The sequence below is a fragment of the Humulus lupulus genome, chromosome 3, assembly GCF_963169125.1.
Source record: "Humulus lupulus chromosome 3, drHumLupu1.1, whole genome shotgun sequence".
Classification (NCBI taxonomy): Eukaryota; Viridiplantae; Streptophyta; class Magnoliopsida; order Rosales; family Cannabaceae; genus Humulus; species Humulus lupulus.
This window is the reverse complement of record NC_084795.1, coordinates 84,695,661-84,707,973: the sequence shown is the minus strand read 5'-3', so window position 1 is coordinate 84,707,973 and position 12,313 is coordinate 84,695,661.

Sequence of the window (12,313 nt, the reverse complement as noted above, 5' to 3'; positions counted from 1 at the left end):
TGAAGGGCTCTCTGCACATTGAGGTCAGGAAAGGTCACACCTTTACTGGAAGTGCCAACCAAGAGAGGAGCTCCAAGACCCGAAAGAGCAAGGACATTCTTCCTTGTTATTGCTTTGGGTCGACGGCCTGGATGAGCTGAGGCGACAAGAGGAGGCAAGGTAGAGATAGACAGAATGGAGGCCGAAACTGGTGGAGTAACGGTAGGAACCACTGACTTGGAGGTGGAACCGCGACCTCTGATCTTCATGACTGCTGCAAGAGAGATAAATGGAAGCACAAAGAACACACCAAAAACCCTAGGCACAAGTTAGCAAAAAATGAAACAAGAAACACTTAGTGCCGAGAGCCTTAAGAATTCCGAATAAATAGAGGATTTCGTGAATGAAGTGGCAATTTTGAAAATGGGTAACCAATTAAAACAGGAAATCAAATCAGTGATCAATGCAAAAAAAAAAAAAAAAATCTCCTTTTGAAAACATATATCCTCTCACACCAAAAAAAGGGAAACTTTCCAAAAATAAATTCCGAATATATTGAGACAAAACAAAAAATCACTTTCCATTTTTTTTTATTATCATTATTAAATATATAATAAAAAAATTTCGAAATAAAAGAAAAAAATGACATACCATATGTGTCCTGTAATTTTTCAAGTCCTTTCCAAGATAAATACGATAACCAAAAAAAATTAGAGAATGAATAATATAATTAGAATATTAAGAGATGTGATAGAAATAATTTGAAAAAGTATATACCAGTCACAAAAATATTTTAATTTAATTAATATGTGTACGAGTCTTACAACATTTCTTACACAGTTTCGACAACAGGGATTTGTGTGTGCATATGTAAGCAAAGAACATTGGCGTTTCCTTTTAGCCTTTTTCTGCTAGGGTCATTGCCCATGTTAAGCAATCTTAGCCTTTTTCTATTTGTATCAACAATGGAGGTTATGACTCTTATACTGATGATAGCCCTTTACACTGGTAGAGTATCCTCCAATATAATTGCTAATTACCTAGTATTAACTTACAAAATGTTGGCTTTCATACATCAGTATAGGTAGCAGTTTTCCAGAATGGCGCCTCAAGAAGAAACTGATATAAGAATGACATAATAATTTGATCAAATATAGATTAGAGGGTCTAAAATATTTTTCGAATATAATTTTACATATCACAAATTATATAAATTATAAAGTTCATTCTCCAATATTTCAAATAAATGGTTAACAAATTTCTTTCAAATAGGACAAGAGAGTTACACAAACACACACACACACACACACACACACACACACACACACACACACACACACACACACACACATATATATAAGGCAAAAATTCGATTATTGGAAATTTCAAAGAAAACAAACCTCTAAGGATTTCCTGAGGTAATCAAATCTGATCGTGTCTAAAGCTTTAGTAAAAATATATGCAATTTGTTTGTTAATCTCAACATGTTCTAAAATTAAAGTTTTATTTTCAACAAGTTCCCTGATAAAGTGATGACAAATGTCAATGTGTTTGGTGCGAGAGTGTTGAACAAAATTTTGGAGATATTAATAAAACTTGTATTATCACAAAAAATTGTTAAAGTTGTAAGGTAAAACCCATAGTCAGCCAACATTTGTTTCATCCATAATAGTTGAGTACAATAGCTACCAGTAGCTATGTACTCAGTTTCAACAGTTGACAAAGAGATGGAATTTTTTTTTTTACTATGCTAGGAAACCAAATTGTTTCCTAGATAAAAACATCCACCACTTGTACTTTTGTGGTCATCAGTGTTTCCTGCTCAATCTGCATCACTATAGCACACAAGGTTAGAGTTTGTTTCTTTGGAGTACCGTATGCCAAATTCAAGTGTGTTATTCACATAACGAATAATTCTTTTTACACAGTCACATGAGACTCCATTGGGTTTCCTTGAAACCGAGCACACACTCCAACACTGAAATTGATGTCTGGGTGACTAGCAGTTAAGTATAGAATCATAATCATGCTTCAGTAAAGAGTTGGATCCACCTTGGTCCCATTCTCATCTTTGGATAGTTTGACTGTAGTTCCCATGGGTGTTTTGGCAGGTTTGGCTGTCTCGAGCATAAATCTCTTACTTGCTTTGTGAATGAAGATTCCCTCATCGGATTTCTTAACTTGTAGCCCAAAGAAAAAAATGAGCTCTCCCACCATGCTCATCTCAAACTCTTCCTGTATTTGTTTCACAAATTCCTGCACTTGAGAATCGTTAGTAGATCCAAAGACTATATCATCGACATATATTTGAGCTATCATAATATCATTTTCAACATTCTTGATGAAAAGAGTCTTGTCTACTCCCCCATTGTTGTCCCTTTTGAAACTAAAAACTGGGTCAATCATTCATACCAAGCCCGAGGAGCTTGTTTCAACCCATACAAGGCTTTTTTCAACTTAAAGAAATGATTAGGGAAATGAGGATCCTCAAATCCTTTAGGTTGCTCAACATAAGGCTCTTCATTCAAAATCCCATTTAAAAAAACGAAATTGATATCCATTTGGTACAATTTAAAGCCAAAGACACAAGAAATAGCTAGCAACAATCTTATGGATTCAAATCTTGCAACTGGGGAAAAGGTTTCATCAAAATCAATACCTTCAATTTGAGTGTATCCATGTGCAACATGTAGCATCCTAGAATTTTACTTAGTTAGATAGATAGTAGTAGTTGTAGTATTTTAGATTTCGTGGATTTTGGTTCAAGCCGGGACTTAGTTGGAAACTCCTAGCAATAGTTATGGATTTTATAAGTTTAACCTATAGTTTGAGAATATTAATTATAACATAAGGTTTGATTAATATTGCTCGTCCTAAATATACTTCTTATTATAACCTAAGGTTTAGATGGAGCCAATAGGAATATGACACTTGTCATATGCATGATTATTAATGAATTATTATTTTAATGATAAAATAAGGGAATATAAGACTTAGTCTTCACCAGAAACTGTTAGGGTCGTAGTTTGACTCAGTCAAAGTAGTTATCCAACCTTAATTATGCTGAAAAAGTGCAATTACGTGTTTAAAATAATCACGTATGCCGATATATCGCAGCAGTGGAGGCGATATATCGCCTGACGATGAATACGGAAAACACGTTGACATTGCACGATCGTACGAACAGAGACTCAAGACTAGGGGGCAGCCGATATATTGCCACATAGGGGCGATATATCGCCTATATTTAATTATTTTTTTTATTTTTGTTTTAATTTTTAAAAACCAACTTTGACTCCTTAGACCTACCTCTGATAGTTTTGACCGAGTCTTCAGCCTCTGATTGACGAATATTCAATTATCTTCAATTAAAAGCATTATTTTATTCAAATCAAAATGAGGTAGTTTCACTCCTTACCTCTCTAAATAGGACCTAGTACCCAGCCATTTCACTTACTCTTTAGCTGTGATCAGACTCCAAGGTGCTAGTGAGACCATAAGAGTGATGAACACTTTGGGTTGAAAAAAAAGCTTTGCCATTCTTAAGCTTTATCAAACACTTGGGAAGTAAGGATTAGAGTGTTTCAGTATTGGAGTTAGACCAATCCATAAGGTCAACTAAGGTACCCTTATTCTTAAGTTCAATTCTGTTTGATTCCTTAGTTTCTTTAGTTTTCATTCAGGTTCTAACTTTTGTTATGGTTTTGTGGTTAGGTTTTTTAAGTTCTTTGAACTTAAGGTGTCTTTTTGGTAAGTTTCCTCTCGGTGGTTTAGTTCTATTCCTTTCATCTCTTTCCTTTAGAAATACTAAGTGTTCCAAGTCCCGCATTTGTTCTCAATTATCTCGGTGTTGGTAAGGAAAATTAGATAGTTTAGTATTATGATCTATTTTATGTAATGTATGATATAGTTTATGTTTGTATGACCTAACATTTCGGGTACAATAAAGGGGTAAGTGTGTCTGGACCTAAGGTGTCCAATGATGTATGACAGACTATGTCCGGTAGGCTCGGTTGCCAAAACTTTATGACGGACCTATGTCCGATGTATGACAGACTTTTGTCCGGGGCTTAATTGCCACCCCTATATAAACACTTATCTTTTTATTATATCTGACTTGTTATTTTAGTTATGATTATGATGTATGACCTATAGTTATTATTTATGATCTATGACTTATGACCTATGACTTATGACTTAGAGTATGATTTATGATTTATGGCTTAGATTATGATTTAGAATTATGACTTAAGTTATGATATGATCTAGAGGTTTGTATTTGTATGACTCTTGTGAATTTATGTTATGTTTGATTATATGACTAACCATTTGTTTGTATTTTCCTTACTGGGCTTAGAAACTCACTCCTTATGATGTTGTTATTTTACGAAATTAAGGATAGAAAGGCCGGTGGTGAGTGGGACCTAAGAGTTTCGTGATGTATTCGTTGGGGACCATATAGTCGAGCAAGATCAAGCGGACCTAATTATTTATTTATTTATTTAAGAAAGTTGTTTTAAAGGTTTATTTAAATATTGCTCATTTTTTTTATGTTAAAGACAAGTATTTATTTTTGTAAAACCATGGACCCATGTATTTATTTTTAAGTTTTTATTAAATAAAAGGGCAATATTTACGATTATGACCCAACGCTGTGTTCTCGGTATTCTATGAGAAATTAGGGCATTACACAACAAGCCTAGCTTTATTCTTTATTATGGTAGAAAATTCATCAGTTTTGTATTTAAAGATCCATTTGGTACCTATAACATTTGTATGACTCGGTCAAGGGATAAGAATCCATACCTCATTCCTTGTGAATTGTTATAGCTCCTCTGGCATTGCACTAATCCATGATTCATCATTTAAAGCTTCCTTAACATTTTTTGGCTTAAACGTAGAAGTGAAGCAAACAAATTGAACCAAATTAACATACATTTTTCGTGTGACCATGCTTTCTTCAAGATTCCCCAGAATAAGTTCAGAAGGGTGATTCTTTGTGACTCTGGTTGAAGGTTCTCTCTAAACTGAGTCAGAGTTAATGATTGGTGTTTCCTTCTCTGATAGTCCAGTAGTTGTTGCAACAGACTCCGTGTTTGGCACAACATCGTCTAAAGTTGCAGCCACAAAATGGTCTGTCGTCAGATCTGTTATTCCTTTTTGATGTTGAGCATCAATGAACTTGTCAATTTCTTCGTCATGGGAATAATCAGAAAAATCTTTCAGTGCTTCAACAACCACATTAGTAGATTCCATTATAGTTTGGGTTCTCATGTTGTAAACACGATAAGCCCTACTATTATTGGAATAACCAAGAAAAACCCCTAGATCGCTTTTGGCATCAAATTTGCCAAGATTCTCATGATATCTAAGAACATAGCAAAGGCAGCCAATTACATGGAAATAATTATCATTGGGTTTTCCACTTTTCCAGATCTCATAAGGGTTTTTATTTGTACCTAGTCACAGGAAAACACAAATTGTGTAGCAAGCAGTGTTAATTGCTTCAGCCCACAATTTCTTTGAGAGTTTTTTTGTAGTTTAGCATAACTCTGGCCATTTCCTGTAAGGTACGGTTTTTCTGTTCCACTACCCCATTTTTTTCAGAGGTTTTGAGAGCAAAAAATTCATGCAAAATTCAGAAAATATTTACAGTATTCATCATACACAGAATTTTCAAACTCCTTACCAATATCACTTTGGATCCTCACAATTTTCCAAATGTTGTAGTCTTTTTCAACTCTTAGTCTTGTATAAAGAGTCTTAAAAGCCTCAAATGTGTCTTATTTTTCTCTTAGAAAATCAACTCATGTAAATCTAGAGAAATCATCCACACATACAAAAATATATCTCTTACCATTAATACTCTCTACCTGTATAGGACCCATGAGATCCATATGCAACGGTTCCAACACATTTGAAATATAAATATCAGATAAAGATTTATGGGAAATTTTCAACTCTTTTCCCCATTAACATGATTCACACCACCAGCAGATTCTTTACCTAGTTTGGGTATTCCACGGATAAGACTTGTATTGGCAATTCTTTTCAAAATTTTGAAATTTATGTGACCAAGTTTTTCATGCCACAAATTGATGTTATTACCACTTGATGATGATGCATGACATGTGAATTTTTATGTGAGTGTAAAACAATTATCCAAAGAATGAGAACCTTTTAGAATAATGTCACCATTTTGATTTACAACATTACACTCATCATGTGAAAAATTAACAACGAATCCTTGGTCACAAATTTGGCTTATGCTAATCAAGTTTGCTTTCTCCCATCTTGGAAAAGGTATCCTAAAGACTTTCCTAAAATGTTTCCTCCCATCCCATCTCTAAAAGTTACTACACCACAATTCAAAGATTTGAAGTTGGTGAGTATGCTGGCATTACCCGTCATATGTCTAGAGCAACCACTATCAAAGTACCATGAACTAGATGCATGTGTTTTATGACAAGTAAAAGGAGCCAAACAAGCTGAATGATTTTTCTTGACCAATATTTTTTTGATTTTGGATTGATTTTGGTCAAGAATTGATTCATGCTACCAAAGTGTTTAATATAATTATTTTTCAACGAGTTTAATAGAGAAAAACACTTTGGCCTGATATGTCTTTTCATACCACAGAAATGATAAACCAGTACAAATTGTCCAGTTTTTGTCTTTGGAGAAATTTTATTTTGTTACAGATTTGTTGGAACAGATGAAAACCTTGTTTTCTCCGAAGAGCCACTTGTTCCTGCAAAACAATTAGTTGTCATAACAGAAGGATAATTCACATATTTTACAAAAACTGTTTTTCTAGAGGATTCAAATCCATTAGATCCTAATCTCTTAAAATCACCAGCTCTTTTTCCTGCAGAGAGAACATCATCCAAAACTCCAGACTTTAGATTAAGCATTTTAACACATTTTCTCATAAGATCAATTTCTTTACTCAAAGAATTAATTTCATCATTTTTGAAAGCAATAATAAATTCTAGTTCTTTAATCTTTAAAAATGATTTCTTGTTGTTGCTAGCCATTAATAGATTCTTAGAGCAAACTTTCAACCATTGATCATACATTTTTTTTGTAAGATTCCTTCAATGACTCTTCATCTCAGTCAGATTCATCAGAGTCAATGTCAGATTCTTCATCATTCTGAACAGAGTTATTAAAGCATACCAAATTCTTGGTATCAATAAAAGAGAAAACCATACCTTTGTGAGCAGAGGTTAAGGCAACTCTGTTGTCTTCCTCATCACTCTGTTTAGAGTCTTGATCACTCCAAGTAGTTGCCATGGCTTTCTTTTTCTTTAAGGTATTGGCACACTCAGATTGAATGTGTCCAAACCCTTCACATTCCCTGCACTGAATACCCTTCTTATTAGTTTCAAAAGGTTTGAAAAATTACCTTTTGGGTTTTTAAATATGGCCTTTTTGTTTCCAAATTTTTTCATGTATTTTTGAATTTTTTTTAATAAGGCCATCTCATCATCTGAACTTTCTTTCTTCTCCCTAGAAGATTTCAAGGCAATAGATTTCTCATTGATTTCTTCTATTTTACCATTTTGTCTGATTAGTTGGTTCACCTCAAAAGTTCAAAGTAAACCCATCAATTCTTCTACTTTTATTTTGTCTAGATCTTTTGCTTCCTCAATTGTAGTGAGCGTAGGCTGAAACCTGTCAGGAAGAACTTTAAGAAATTTTAGAACCGAAACACTTTCTTCAAGTTTTTCACCAAGAGAAAAAAATTTGTTAGCAATATCTGAGAAGTCTTCATAAAATTCGGTGAGGGTCTCATTTTCATTCATTTTCATATTTTCAAATTTTGTTGTAAGCATAACAAGCCTAAAGCGCTTAACATCAGTAGTTCCTTCAAATTGAGTTTGAAGAGTTTGCCAAGCCTCTTTAGCCGATACACATGAAGAGATTAATTTAATGTAACCCTCACCAAAACCATTCAAAATTGCATGCAGTGCTTTATTATTATAAATGGACAATTTATCTTCAGCATCTGTCTAGTCCAGTTCAAATTTTACCTTAGTGATGTCGTCGATTTCTGCAGGAGGAGTCCAACAAGTTAAGATTTCTCTCCATGCCTTCTTGTATGGAGACATGTTGAAGGCTCTCATTCTAACTTTCTAATATGGATAGTTGGAGTCAATGAGCAAAAGGGGGAGAGTTATGGAACCTCCTTCTGTGAAAAAAGACATTGCAATAACACAACAAACATAATATACCAATATCACACTTAGAAATCAGTGTCCTGCTTTGATACCAATTGAAATTCCTTTTGTAATAATTACCAAATTAATTAAATCAAACAATTTAATTAAGATGTGAAATAGTAAATGAATATTAAAACAGATTGGTGTTCTAGCAAGGATTTGAAGCTTCAAGAATATCCAAGAAGTTTAATCTACAAACTAGGGTTTGTATCCTCTTACTCAATCTTTTGTTGGCCTCTATCAATGATATTTGTGTGTAGATTCTTAATGATATTTGCATTGTTTATGCTATATTATATAAGATTTCGTTATTGTTATTTTATATCAATTGATTTCGTTTGTTTTTTTAAAATAGTTTATGGTATATAAGTTTACTTGGATGGTATAATAATTTGATTTACTGTATTAGATACATCATGCTATTAAACATATATACCATATGTAGCATAGTATTTTATAAACCACAAGATAAAAAATCAGTATACCATGATAATAAAATTATATACCAAAAATTCTTTTTAACAAAAATAAAACTGATATATTATTACTCAAAAATTGTATACACCATGCTAACAAAACTATATACCACCATTAAAATAAATATATTATACTGATAAAGTTGTATACTACCATTATATATAACAAGATAGAAACTAAATATCATATACAAAAAATGATATATCATACCACAAAAACATATACATACTAATTTGGAAAATAATATACCAACACTAAAAAAATGAAAAACAAATTATACTAAGAAAATATATATAACATGGTAACAAAATTATATACCACCATTATATATAACAAGATAGAAACTAAATATCATCTAAGAAAAATAATATACCATACCACAAAAAATATATATAAAGTTGGAAAATAATATACCAGCAACAATTAAAAAATTATTACTCAAAAAATATATATACTATGCTAACTAAATTTGATACCACCGTTAAAATGTATATACCATGAAATTCCATTTTTAATAATTACCAAATTAATTAAATCAAGTAGTTTAATTAAGATGCGGAATGTTAATTGAATGTTAAAACATATTTCAGATCTGTCGTTACCAAAAGAGGATTGGTTGTGACAGAAACTGAACACAATAAAAAACAATGCATAACGATAAAGAACACACCAAAATTTAACAAGGCTAAAAAACCCTTTCAGATAACCTACTCATTGGGGAGCACGTCCAAAGAATAAAACCAATTAATAAAGAATCACAAGTACACAAATATTGACTTAAACAAAACAAGACTCCCTATTTTGATTTGCCGCAACTTTGTTGTACTTCTCTTCACAAATCTGGTTTTGGTTGAAACACCTAACCACTTTAACTCGCTTCAGTGGTCAGCGAATGCTTGCATCCTCCCAAAGCAAGGCTTGTAAAATCTCCTCCTGAAGACCTTAAGAGTTGTGTTCAAAATACAATATATATCTAATAAAAGAATGTGATATAGACACACCAAAAGACTAAACACTCAGTTTATTGCAAGATCACGTGGACAAGGTGATCTTGTATAAAGACTATGAACTCTAACAGATATTACAATTCACTCAACAAACAATATACCAAAGAGTTCACCTATTCTCAACACCATAGTACTATATTTGTAGAGACCATTTCGAGATCACAAGGGCTGGGAAAAAATACACAATAAAATCAAGAATATGTGATAATATTTTTGATTGATGGAGATTCGCCAATCTGGTTATTATTTTTTGACGTCCACACAATCCGTAGAGACAACTTATACCTGAGTCAACACAGAATTTTCTAAAATAGGAAATGGGCAATAACAACCCGAGGACTTTATTTCCTGCAGTAAACCATCCTTGGAGAGTACGGAAATTATTATAGGAAAATCCAAAAATGAATTCAATTAATCACATAATATTTTCCTTATAAAAACATTATATAAATTCTCTTCTCAATATATTGTGAATATAAATATTAATAAGGAATATTTACAAATCCCACCAAATATTCCAAGGTATTAAAACTGAAAATCACAATATAAAAGAATTTAAAACAACTTTTAAATAAGAAAAAAAGATATTTCCATAAATTTTCCAATTTAGGATTTTACATACCATGTGTAACGACCCAAAATCACTAATATGGCTTAAAGGCCTTGATTAGTGTGCCGGGAGGGCATAATTGGTTTATGTGTGAATTTATTGATAATAATGCATGATTATATGATAAGCGTGTTTGAATGGTTATGTAAATGTTAATGTGATTATATGCTTTAATTGTGAGAACCACATTATTATGTGGGTAAATCTGCAGCGTGCGACCTGAGGCGATCCTAAGGAGCTAGTTAGCAGGAAAGTCACAAAGGGGCTTAATTTTTGATTTTTGACAAGTCAAGGGTATTTCAGGTATCGGGTGGTTATTTAGACTATCTGGTTATGGAAATAAATAATTGGAGATATATTTGAGATTAGGAAGTCTAGGTGGGAACATTAGGGAATTTTACCATTTTGCCCTCGGGGACGTTTCCGGTACCTCAAGCTTTGGGATTAACTTAATTGCTTAAGGATGGACTTAAGAGGCTTTAGAAAATAGTTGAAAAAATTAGACCGACTCTTCCCTCTTCCTCTCTTTCTCTCTCAAAGGAAAAACACATAACTTAGAAATTGAAGCTGGAATTCTGAGGATTGAAGCTGGGATTTAGAGGATTAGCTCAAGGATTAATTAAGGATTCAATCAAGGATTAAGGTAAGGATTGGTTCCCACTCTCTAATGTTGAAAATCTGTGATTTTGGTTGTGTTCTAAGTGGTTTTTGGGTTTTGGATTTGAAGATTAAATTGAAGCTAGAACCTTGGAAGTTAGCCTAGAAATCTCTTAGGGGATTGATTATGCAGTTAAGGTAAGCTTGAATTTATAGTTTAATGGCTGAATTTTGGTGTTTCCATGGCTGGTTTTTGTGTTCTTAAGTTAGTAAGGTTCAGAGATTGAAATAGGTTTTTGATGGGTTTCTAGTCTAGGTTTCAGCTGTGTTGTGTTGCTGGAATTGTGTGGGAAGTCTTTGGGTAATTAAGTTGTGGAGTTAGGATAGTTTTGGGGGAGTTTGAGAGTCAAAATAGAGGTTTTTCTGGGCACGAAGGGTTGGGTCGTGGCTATGTTCTAGAGCGCTGCGGCCCGGTGAAGCAAAGGAGCCAGGAGGCTCTGCTGAAGGGGAGCGCCACGGTGCCACAGGACAGAGCCGCGGCATGTGTCTGCCTTCAGAGAGGCTTGGTCTCTGTTTCAGGGGCGGGCCACGGCTAGGTTTCAATGGCTGCAGCCCTTATGTGCATTCTTGATCTTTTGGGGATTTTAAGCGCGGGAACTTAACCTAGTGTGCTCGGGATCGATTCCACCGCTGTGTTTGGTTGAATTCGATGTCCCGAAAGCTAGCATTGTACCCGGAAACATTTATTTGAATATTAATAGAATCCATTACCTTGGTTGTGACTAGGTGTTAAGCTAGGGCTCGGGAAGCGGATCGTGCTCGAGGGTCGTCGCTCGTAGTCAGTGAACGTGGAAATTAAAGGTAAGAAAACTGCACCCGGTTGTGTATTTGTAATGGGACTAAGGGTTCCCTAATATGTATGCTTGAAAGGATGGTATTATGCCATGTAAACAGTAAACCATGACCTAAGAGAACCCAAGGTTACACTAACGCACAGGGCGTGGCTCGGCCACTGGTAGCCGAGAACAACTTATTATGCATTGAGCTCGGTTTAAGCAGGCCGGAGTTAGTGGGGTAAACAAAGGGTGCGGCCTAAGATGTCGGCCCTGATTATCATGTAACTTGATTGTTAATAATGCTTAGTTGCACCTTTGATTCTGAAAATGTGCTATGTGATTAATGTAAGTGTTAAGTGTTTGATCATGCTTAAAGGATTATTCGTCTGTTATTGTTGTTTGTGATGCATATTATGTTTTCTTGCTGGGCCTTGGCTCACGGGTGCTACGTGGTGCAGGTAAAGGCAAGGGCAAACTTGATTAGCCCTGACTTGGAGAGCTCTATGAGCTGAATGTACATGACCAGCTACTTAGCCGCCATGGTTGAGGGGAAGACAGGAACAGAGGGAACCAGAAATGTCT